Consider the following 12,250-nt stretch of genomic DNA (forward strand, 5'->3'; position numbering starts at 1 on the left):
ATGTCAGAGTACAGGAGCTGCCAAGCAGGATACCAATGCAAGATTTCGCCCCCAAAGGCAAGGTCAGAGCATCTCAAAGAGGGTACCACTATTATGCCAACAGTACGTCAATGTGAAGAAAGGGGGCATCTCTGGGTTTCTACGGTGCTAGCAGATGATGTGCTTCTCAATTATTGCTTTTCTCCTAAGGAACTCAAACATGAACAGCTTTTAAAAAAATCTTAAAAGAAAAAAAAGGAGGGGGGCACCTGAGTGGCTCAGTAGGTTAAGCATCTGCCCTCCACTCAGGTCATGAACCTGGGGTCCTGGGATCAAGCCCCGCGTCCATCTCCCTGCTCAGCAAGAAGCCTGCTTCTCCACCTCCTCCTCACTCATGCTGTCTCTCTCTTTGCTACCTTATGTCTCTTTCTCTCTTTCAAATAAATAAATTAAAAATAAAAAAATTTTAAAAACACTAACAGCTATGCAACCAATGAAGAGCCAATGAAGAGGGCCCAGCAAGTAGGGTACACTCCACATTCCTTATCATGACCCTTGCCCTGCACCTCCCCTTAAGGAACTCAATCTTTGTTCAATCTTTTTATATCCTAATTGAGAACTAATGCTCAGTGAAAAATAACTGTACATTTAGAAAATTTTTCTCAAGTTCTGAGTCATCAGAAGGCTGATGGACCAGAAAAGAAGGGGCTCTCAGCAGATTAAGCTGCAGTGCAAAGCTCCATGTTGCTCATGTTCAATCAACTCAAATGTACTAGAGATACTAAAGATGTACTAGAGATAATCTATGGTAGACAGAGGCCACGCAGAATCTCTGGCAAGTTCCACCAGAAGAGATAGAGGATAGACATCTAGACATTCTGAGGCAAGGATATGACCTCTATAACGCTGTATGAAAAGTGTAGCTCCTGGCATGATATTGGGCCCCAGTAAGGAATGGAACCATGGAAGATCCAGGATTTAGTGACTAGAGCAACCCATCATGATCCACCAAGTCCAAAGGTCAGGTGCAGCAGCAAGTTACTTAATGATGGAAATGGTATTTGTGTAACAGGACCTAGGCAGTTCTAGAGGGCACTAGTGAATTCCAAGTCGTAGCCCAGAACCTCACGTCACTAACTCCCATCACACAGATGTCTACTTTTGCTCACACCAACAACTTTATGGTAGGTTCCTGGTGACCAATGACAAAAAGAAAAATCTGGGGCCTGGTGGCCAGTGACAAGTCAAAACTGGACCACTACTGCTCTGCAGCCTTCCTTGGAGGACTCTGAAAGACAATGAAGAGGAGAAATTCTCTTGGCAGGTATGATGAAGGGAGAAGTGACCAGAAAAGAAAAAACATGGACTCCCTGGGAGTGGCAAATGGTATGGCTGACTGGTTAGGGGGATGGAAACACTAGAAAATAAGACACAAGGCACCTGAACAAAAGGCACGTTGATGGCTCTACAAGAGCCAGCGCAAAGTATTGATCTTTATGTCTTACGGTAACGCCCACTAAAAGCATGTAAAGAGGTGTGTTTAACACTATTCCCAACTACAGAGGAAATGACGGGTCGGTTAACCACAGCGAGCTTTTGCTATCAGCCACCTCAATGCTTGACCAACAGGGCCATGAATGGAGGAGCCATAGTAAAGGGAGGAAGGCTTTACACAGGCCCAACAGCATGGGCTCCTCCTTATGAAGGTGACCTAATTACTGCCATTCCAGATGCAGGTTTGTCTTCCTTGCCCATGTATACCTTATGCCAGCACCATCGTCCCAGGGCTTACAGATTAGCACATGAGGAATATCAATTATGGCCTCAGAACCAGCTACAGTAGTGGGGACTATAGGTTGTTCCACTAACCCTCCTGTTTCGGAGATTTCTTTTAGCAGTTATAACCAGCCCCCAATTTGAAGCAGACCGAGTAGACTTACTGGAACATGAGGCAATCTGAGTAACAAAAGGGGCAGGGCAAACCCCTGTGGTGCTATCCCCTCAGCCTGCCAACCACCTCAGCACAGCTACAGCGGACAGTTCTCTGCACTGCCTGACAACATCGGACACCAAGTGTAAGCCAAGACGCTGCTGTTTTGCTCCTCAGGGTTTTCTCCAAACCCTGCCCAGCAGTAAGTAGACACAGCCACATAAATGCTAGCATTAAAGCTCCAGGAGCAGGCTTCAATGAACAGAAGATGAAAGTCAGTGGATAAATGTCCCAGCCCCCAGTCCTTTGGTGGGACAATACTAAGGTGCATTCAGAGGGTTCCCAGAGGACTGAACCCCAGTTGCCCTTAGTTATAACTAGCTTCTTAACACACTAAATGTAACCTCCCTCACTTGTCCCATTCCCTCTGTGTCTTTGGATCACCTTGCAAATAAACCGCCCAGCCATTAAGTCCTTTTCTCAGGTTCTACTTTCAAAGGAGACTAAGAAATGATGAAGGGAGAAGTGACCAGAAAAGAAAAAAACATGGACTCCCTGGGAGTGGCAAATGGTATGGCTGTGCAGTCAGGACTCAAACTAAAACCACTGGCTCCATTGCCTGTGCTTGAACGAGAGCATGTTGCCTCTTTATAAAGTAGCAGGAACATGGTGCAGTACGCTGTGGTGCACTAAAGGTAAAAAGCAATGAACATGTAAGTATATACACAGCAACAGGGAGATTTTAACTTTCTAGTGCTGAACAAAACAGTGGAAAATTGGGGCAGACCATATGTAGCAAAACCTAACTAAGTCAATTAAATACATATATACACACACACCAATAACACTATAAATTCATTCAAGGACATAAAGCAAACAAATTAGAGTGGTTTCCTAGAGCAGGAGAAGAAAAAGAGGCAATCAAGAAGAAAGGAAATGAAATAAATCATTTGAGGGATTTTAATAAAGAACAAAATAATTTTGCTGCCATAAACAGAAGACGTGATTAACTCATGTTTCTGAATCACAGTCTGAGTGTACTGTCACAGTATTAAATAGAAAAGTCGGTATTACTTGGTATTATGAACTGGAGGTTCTCAAAGTAAATATACAACTGTGAACATATTTTTAAAATTCAACTGTTACGATCTGAAATGATTCTGAATACTACCTGCAGCACCCATTCCACGCTTCAGGAAACACTGCTGTCACTATTCTGAAATAAGGGGCTCTTTTAAAAAATATATACATATAAATGTAATAAAGTACAAATATTAATTACTTTGAGAGCTTAACTAGATTGACTTTAAAGAGAAAACCTGATAATAATTCAATCACAAAGCTTGCCTCAATAATGTAACATCTTCCAGTTACACAATGTATAATTACAAAACAGTGACTACTTAATTTTCAGTATGAAATGTTGGAATATTTCTAACTATTTCAAAATCCTAAATCAGTCATCAATTAAGGGTTGAAAAGAACTTTAATAAAAGCATCATGATGATTCACAGACCTGTACCCCTGGGGATAAAAATATATGTTTATAAAAAATAAAAAATTAAAAAATTAAAAAAAATAAATAAAAGCATCATGATTAGTTAGTTTTATATCATGAGGTAACTAAGAACCTCACTATAAGATATTTCTCTAAGGACATTACCATACTAATGCTTATCTGTTAACTTGAAACTTGAATTCTGCTTCATGAATTTCTTCATAGATCCCAATTCACTGAGCAGTAATTCCATTAAAACAAGATACCATCCTTCAGTAAAAGTGTCAGAATTTTACTTAAAGAAATATTTTCGGCTCAGGTCATGATCCCAGGATCCTGGGATCAAGCCCCACATCGGGCTCTCTGCTCTGCGGGGAACCTGCTTCCCTTCCTCTCTCTCTCTGCCTGCCTCTCTGCCTACATGTGATCTCTGTCAAATAAGTAAATAAAATCTTTAAAAAAATATTTTAAACATTCTTTTACTAAATAGTACACAGTATTTAAAACTACAACAAAAGAGATGGGGCACCTGGGTGGCTCAGTCATTGGGCATCTGCCTTCAGCTCAGGTCATGATGTCAGGTTCCTAGGGTCAAGTCCTGCACTGGGCTCCTTGCTCGGCAAGAAGGCTGCTTCTCCCTCTCCCACTCCCCCTGTTTATGTTCCCTCTCTCACTCTCTCTCTCTGTGTCAAATAAATAAATAAAATCTTTAAAATAAATAAATAAATAAAACTATAGTGAAAGAGATAAATATGAACAAAACAATATTTCTTTTTCTTCCCCAAAGATTTTATTTATTTGACACAGAGAGAAAGAGAGAGGGAGGGAGAGCAAGTTCAAGCAGGGAGGAAGAGCAGAGGGAAAGGGAGAACCAGACTCTGCTGAGCAAGGTGTCCAAACCAACACTGGGCTTGATCCCAGGTCCCCAGGATCATGACCTGAGCCAAAGGCAGCCGTTTAACAACTGAGCCACCCAGGCACCCCAGAACAGTATTTCTTTCTTTAAAAATTGATCTTTTAAAAAAAGGCAATTACTTTTTAAAAATTACTTTAAAAAGTAAGAATAAAAAGGCAATACTTTGCTTTTTTCATAACATCTCCCTTACAATATGCTAAGGTTTAAAAATTCATGTACAAAAATATTTCTTGCACACAAATAGATGAAGAAACCAATAAGATAGAACTTTAATTTTAATGTTTCTTTAAACTTAGATCCAACCAGATTTGAAAAATTACTTATGTTTGCTATTGACACCGCCCAACATTATCTGTACTATCCAGACAGAATGCATAGACATCATCACCTCTTTCCAACATCCAGTCAGAAATTACTATTCCTTCTTCCTTGACAGTATCTATTATACATGGTCTTTCTTTTCCATTTCCACTGCTACTACTGGGATTAAATTCTGATTACTTCAAACCTAATAGCTCCTACAACCTTCTGGGCTCCCTGACTCCTCATTCCATTTCTCTAATGATATACATTCACAAATCAATGCTAGCATAATTTCCATAAGGTAAAATTTTATGTCACACTTCCTACCCTCTCTAAGACCTCTACTATATTCTTAGGGAAATATTCATTTTCTATTAATCAGCTTCTCCAGAAATACCTTTGAATTCTTTCTTTACCTACCCAAATTCTACTCATCTTCCAAAATCTCAAATAATCCCTCCTAAGTTTTGTGTATACTTCTCAATGCTATAGAAACCTGATTAAGAAGTAATGATTTACTCTTCTGGCATTTATCACTTTTACCTGGCAGTGTTGGTTATCATTACTCATATTACTTACACACATACCTTATAGATACAACTAGAAGCAGAGGATTGGGACCACGTTCTTTGTTTACTGATTTCTCCTTTGTGACTTGCCGTTACATAGTTTAACAAGGACCAAAATAAGTAATACCCTACAGAACAAAAGTAAGGGCTCTGGGGCCTTACACTAGGAAGGAACATTTCTTAGAGTCAAAAGAAATATAGATTGGGGGGGGGGGTGCCTGGGTGACTCAGTCAGTTAAGTGACCGGTTCTTGATATTGGTTCAAGTCATGATCTCAGGGTTGTGAGATCAATCCCTGTATCAGGCTCCACACTGGGCATGGAGACTGCTTAAGATTCTCTCTCCCCCTCTCCCTCTGCCCCTACCCATTCCCTTCACCTCCAGCACTCATCGCATGCACTCACTTGCTCTTAAAAATACATCTATAATATTTATATATTATTAAATATTAAATATTTTTAAAATATTTTTATTAATTTTTGATTTTTTAAAATTTCAAATATTTAAATTTTTAAAAAATAAATAAAAAGCTTAAATAAAATTTAAAATGTTTTATTAAAAATTTTTTTAAAGGGCGCCTGGGTGGCTCAGTGGGTTAGGCTGCTGCCTTCGGCTCAGGTCATGATCTCAGGGTCCTGGGATCGAGTCCCGCGTTGGGTTCTCTGCTCATCGGGGAGCCTGCTTCCTCCTCTCTCTCTCTCTGCCTGCCTCTCTGCCTACTTGTGATCTCTCTGTGTCAAATGAATAAATAAAAAAATCTTAAAAAAAAATTTTTTTTAAGCAGAGAACCCAACGCGGGACTCGATCCCAGGACCCTGAGATCATGACCTGAGCCGAAGGCAGCAGCCTAACCCACTGAGCCACCCAGGTGCCCCTGTTTTATTAAATTTTTAATCAAATTTTTATTTTTGGTATTTTAATATTTTAATAAATACTATAAAATGACATTTACATATTTCATATAGATATACAGATATAGATCAGAAAGGACCTCAGGAATTGGCACTTGAGATGGGTCTTTAAAAGTTGACAGGCCTTCCACAAGAAAGAAAAGTGGAAAAAGCATGTCAGGAGAAAATAATATGAACAGAGCAGAGAGAAATACAAGGCAATTTCAAATTACAGGCAGAGGGGTATCATACATACATGCAGGGGTACAGAAGAAGAAAATTAAAATCTGCTAAATAACCAATGTTTACAGGTTTTTATAATTTCAGGTTAAGGTCATCCCTACCCTAATCAAGGACCCCATTATTTCTCGCTTGAAACAATTAGGAGCATCCTACTTGTCTTTGCTTTAGGGATCTGTCTTCCCCTTCCAAACTATCATCCATATCACTGCCAGATTAATTTTAAAGATTTTATTTATTTATTTAAGAGAGCCAGACAGATAGAGATAGTGAGAGAGAACAAGAGCAGGGAGGTGAGGGAGAAGCAGGCTGAGCTGGAAGCCATCATGGGGCTCGATCTCAGGACCCTGGGACCATGACCTGAGCCAAAGGCAGACACTTAACCAACTGAGCGACCAGGCGCCCCTGTCAGATTAATTTTAACAGAACACAATTATGATCCTGAAATGCCTCTGTTAAAATATTTTAGTGACTGCCAACTATTAACAAAATAAAGCCTGAACTCCCTACCATAGCATTTGGAGTTCTTCACAATGAAGATCTCTTCCCGCCTTGTCCCTCGAAGCCTCTCTCATACCGTGAATTCAAGCCATACAATGATTTCTCCTGTCTTTTGTAGAGTAGATACATCTCAAGCTTCCCTTCCTTATGTTGGGTTCTGTGCACACAATTCTCTCACCTCCCAAATTCCACCCAGCTATCTTTCACTCATCTTTCAAGATGCTACTCAAGTATCATTTCCTATGTGAAGCCTCCCTGACAATACTCTCTAACAGTGCTGAAGCTCTTCTAGGTGTTGCCAAACACACTTTTCCAATTTCATATGGCACTTTTCCAACTGCACTTGAATCAGCTGTTTGCATACTCACCTCTAAGCAGACTACCTCAAGAGCAAAGCAAGGAACCCATTTCCAAACATTCTGTATCCTCAGTGCCTAACAGAGTACCTGGCATAGTAGGTATTTATTAAGTGTTTAAAGGGAGAAGGAAATGAGTGGATCCAGGCAAAGGTTATTACTCACTTAAAGCTATACTCTTCAGAGTCTTTACCACTAGTTTGTCCTTACTTCGGCAGACCAAAAAGGAGTCCCTGACAGTACATGCAGAATTATCTTTCAGAAGATTTCAGCTGGCAATAACATGGAGAGGGAAATGGAACAAAAATAGGCACAAAGCTGGGAGAGCCAGGCAATATTTCAGGAGAAATGTTAACAGAAAGGCCTAACCTAGGATGCTGATGGGGGCACTGGAAAAGAGAGGATGGAAACATTCATGGCACATTACAGAGGTCAAGGGATGGTACTGGATCTCTGACTGAGGGCAGGAAGGAAAAAGCGAGGAATGAGATTCAGCTCTGAGACTCTGAACGTGGGTGACAGAAAGAGAGAGGTCCAGTAACAGGTGTGGGAACCCTGGTGTGAAGCAAGCAGCTGGAGATATGGGACTGAAAGTCAGAGAGAGGGTCACAACTGAGATGTAAGGTTGAGAGAGATCACTTTAGAGGTGACTGTTGAAATGAGATTAGGAAAAACATAAAGAAAAAGATAAAAGCTTGTGGATGTTGTTACTTAAGAGTAGCAGGAGGGAAAAGAAAGAAATTATGAAGGAGTAATTAAAGAAGTAGAACTAGAAGAACACGGGGGCACAGAAAACGAGAGAACTGCAAAAAAGGGAAAATGACAACTACTACAGCGATCAAAGAGTATCGCGCCTAATAAGAGACAATTTAAAAATCATAAGTATTTTTCAAAAGAGCAAAGACACCAGTGGGGCAGGGTGAGAAAAAAAGAGTGCATGCTCAGGAAACAGCAGCAGGGAGCAAAGCCAACTACTCCAGGAGGAAAAAGTACAGACTGCTTCACAGTGTATGTCCTAGTCATTTTTCTATAATAGAGATCCCTGAATAATTCAAACCTTTTACCTGATAATCTGAGTCTGCAAATGGACTGAAAATAATGAACCTGACTTCCCCAAACATATGGTCTTAGAATGGCTTCTTCTCCCCTATCCCTGGTGTTACTGCAGTTCCTGCTTCTTTAAATAATTTCAATCTCCAAAGAACTATATTTTAAGACATTTTTATTCTTAAGTCTATAATGTGTGAAAGTTTCAAAATAATATAAATATCCATTTTTAATACAATCCACCATTCTGAACTCTGCTTGGTCATCTTTAGAGAGAATAAATATATCTCTATATATCATCTAATGCTCATTTTCTATAATTAGAGTGAAGGAAGTGATATCAGTAATAAGTACCTGTTATTCCTGAAGAGGTTCAACATTTATAAGAAGAGAAAAATATATTAGATCTACTTATGAACTCATAAGGAGTCATTAGAGAAACTAAAGAAGCTAAAATAAAGTTGTAGCAATAATACAAACAGAAGGACTATTTTCAATTTTTTTCTTCCTTCCAAGATTTTATTTACATTCATGTCAGTTAACATAAAGTGTGGTACTGGTTTCAGGAGTAGAATCTGGTGATTCATCACTTACACACAAAGCCCAGTTGCTCACCCCAACACGTGCTCTTCTTCTTCATGCCCATCTCTCTCCCATTTAGCCCATCCACCCTCCCACCTTCCCAGACTATTTTCAATTGTTAACAAATGAAAATTGTATATATTATTCTAGTTATTTTCTTAAAAGTCTTTTTCTTACCTCAGAGATGTGGCTAGATAAAACTGTACTTCCAGTTTTCTCCAAACTGCTTTGACCTATGCTTCCATCTCATGAATTCCAAGACAGTATTAAACTGATGCATATTTTCATAAATCTGTTAAAAAAAAAAAAAGAAACTAACTTAGACTAAAAGAAACATGCAAAAGCAATACTGTACATTTGTCAGGTGTAAAATTATACATTTTCAATGTAAAGTCAATGAAAATGCTAAAGTATTTTAATATGTCACTTTACCATTTTCCCAACCTCTACCCAAAGAAGTCTCCCATTTTGCTTATTTTCAACTTCACAAATGTAACAATAGCTCTGTGGAAAAAATTACTTGCATGTAAAATTTCTATATTGGCTTGAAAAAACATGAACAGCTAGAAGCAGCACTAAAATTTACAATTCTACGATATTCAAATTCATGCTTAGGCAAAAATATATTTGGCCACCCACCGAATATCCCTATTTTCACTTTTTATCACAAAATCTCAGTAAGCAGTTTTAATTTCAGTCAACCTTCCACCTAGAATATTAAGGACTGGAGGGGTCAGGAATTAATGGCACTGTATGGTCTAAACTCAGGGGATAGGTTACAACTATGTTACCACTGACATTTAGTTCCCCTGCTTTAAAACACAGAGTTCAAAAATATAAAAGAGGGAAACAGTAAAAAAAAATTTAATTTAAAAAGGCATGTTGTTTACTTAGAGATTTAAGAAATAATTTTATTGAATCTATTTTTAACTGAAACTTCAAATAGCAAAGTATTGTTTCATAGTCTTAAAAAGGAAAAATTTTAAGTTGTATGAACACTACCTATGTCCCACTGCAAGGTCAAAATGCCTTTGTCTTCAAGTCCATTTAGAAGTATCACTTGTGTCACACTGAGGTTTAGTAGTCTTGGCAATAATGACTGAATTAATGTAAGCTGGGGCAATCTGAAACGGTCTAGCATATCAGATAGCAGCCTTTCTTAAAGACAAGAGTCTCCACTCAGCAGACAGGCTGCCATAGGACCATGCTAAATCTTTCATGGTCCAACTAAAGACAGACTGACCCTGAAAGCAATTAGTAATGCTTTGTCTGCACTTAAGAGCTTATTTAAATAGTCTTCTCAATGCACCAGTTACCCACAACTTAACTGGTCTGTAACATTTTTCAGGGTACTCACAGGACTATAAAACTCTTAGACGGGCAGGAATGGAGATACGGTGTTTAGTGATTTTTTTCCCTGAGTTGTTCACAGTCTTAAAACATTTCCCTTTTATAATCAAAAAATAAATGCATTGTGTTTTCATGTTAGAAATGACAAATATCTTCCTCCAAAGTCACTCTTTGCCAATAACACTATTCTTCCCTAACAGTATATATGAAGAAAAGAGGGAAGGCAATCACTATATTAAACAAAGTTCAGATTAACCCATCCTCATAAAGGTTAAAGCAATCCATCAAAAGACCGTGTTTAAAAAAATATGGCCTGGGGCACCTGGGCTCACTCAGTCGTTGAGCCTCTGCCTTTGGCTCTGGTCATGATCCTGGGGTCCTAGAATCGAGCTCCACACAGGACTCCCTGCATGGCAGGGAAGCCTGCTTCTCCCTCTCCCACTCCCCCTGCTTGTGTTCCCTCTCTCGCTGTGTCTCCCTCTGTCAAATAAATAAATAAATAAATCTCTATATATACACACGTACATGGATTCTAATTCTACCAATTATTTCTAATGGATCAGATCAAATTAACATGTAAACCATCTAGCCATTGTTTACCCATGGACTACTTATTACAACAATAAGAACATGTGTTAACTACCACAAAGATCTGGTCAAAACCGAACACTAAACAAGTATAATAATATTTTTATCAAAGATCTTGTGTCTAAAACTTTCAAGCCCATTAGTTCTAGAAAACACATTAAGGAAAAGGTAATTCTTTTAATAATACATTGGGTCTTCTTAACAACAGAATAAGTGAAAAAAAATCAAACCTTTCTAGATATATTCTAGTATTTTATAATTGAGCTAACATCAGAATTTTCTTAAAGTTCATAAATATTTGTAAACAAACCTGAAAAGTGCATTTTAGTCCCACATTATCTTTAAAAATATTTTTATTTGCCATCAAAATGTACAATCCTTCTTGGTTTTCAAAATTAGTGAAGTCATTATTTAAACCACCAAGGTACTTAAAAGCTCATTAACCATACAGAACCCATCAGTGACAAATATCAACTGTGGATATTTCAGTTATCTCTCACTCTGAGGTGCTGGAATACCCCCATTCACCGCCATATTAGTAAGATTTGCTTTATAGAAAAGAACAATGTACATATGATTTGATAAATATGCTAGTCTAGGACAAAACTTAAGATTACTTTTGAGTTTGTTCCAGATGTCAAAAAGTAGTCATTCCCTAGTAGTCACAAACTCAGCAATACTGACTGCATACTTTTTCTTTCCACCACTCCAAATACTGTCCTCCTCAACTGCATTTCTCCTCCCTAAGCACACACAAGATGTACCACAAATACCATACAAGTATTGCTGTTAACACTATCACTGCATGCATATAATGCTTTTAAAAAATCAGAACCAAACTACAAAATACTTGACAAAACATCCCAGCTGGGCTCTTAAACTAAAGGCATTACTGTTAAAACTTTTGGTACATTAAACTGGAAAATTCAAACATCATGCTTCAGAAAATGATAACACAGTTTTAGCTGTAAGTAATTCAAGCAAACAGTGTAATTTAGGCTTATCATGCACTTCTATAATAAAGCAGGTAACCAGAGAACACAGAAACGGAGGGTCAACTTATGGACGGGTTATGTTCTAAAAGACCACTTATAAATTGAATGTAAGCTTCATTTTGAAACTTAAGATGCCTTTCTCATAAAACCAAAGACATAAGCAACAATATTAAACCTCTGATACAAATGAACTACAGTACACAATTCTCATCACAGCACTCTGATGCTTACACATATTTCCATACCAAACTTCAAATTTTTATTCACTGTTGTAATCCCAGAATCTAGCATAGCCGATGACATAGAGTAGGATTTCAACAAATACTGGCAATCTCAGGTACTAAACAGCAACAACTCAATGATAGGAGAAACTGGCTTGTCTAGAAAACTTACCTATCTTAATTATATCAGACAACCAAAAGACAAAGGGAAAAAGCTTCTTCCAAAAGAGACAGGTGAAAAAGATTCTTCACATCAGGGTGAGAAGACTCTGATTAAGCCAGTTG

The 12,250-nt window shown here is 38.3% G+C and overlaps 1 protein-coding gene across 2 annotated transcripts in view; it reads right to left on the minus strand.

The window, feature by feature from the left end:
* The window catches only part of BMPR1A (bone morphogenetic protein receptor type 1A), a 140,552-nt gene that overhangs the window by 54,937 nt on the left and 73,365 nt on the right, over positions 1–12,250 (minus strand). For both annotated transcript variants that reach the window (XM_059169703.1, XM_059169704.1), the window contains exon 2: positions 8,989–9,103. The gene's annotated coding sequence lies outside the window, so the exon portion shown is untranslated. The remainder of the gene's footprint in view (positions 1–8,988; positions 9,104–12,250) is intronic.

The sequence above is a fragment of the Mustela lutreola genome, chromosome 4, assembly GCF_030435805.1.
Source record: "Mustela lutreola isolate mMusLut2 chromosome 4, mMusLut2.pri, whole genome shotgun sequence".
NCBI classification, from domain to species: domain Eukaryota; kingdom Metazoa; phylum Chordata; class Mammalia; order Carnivora; family Mustelidae; genus Mustela; species Mustela lutreola.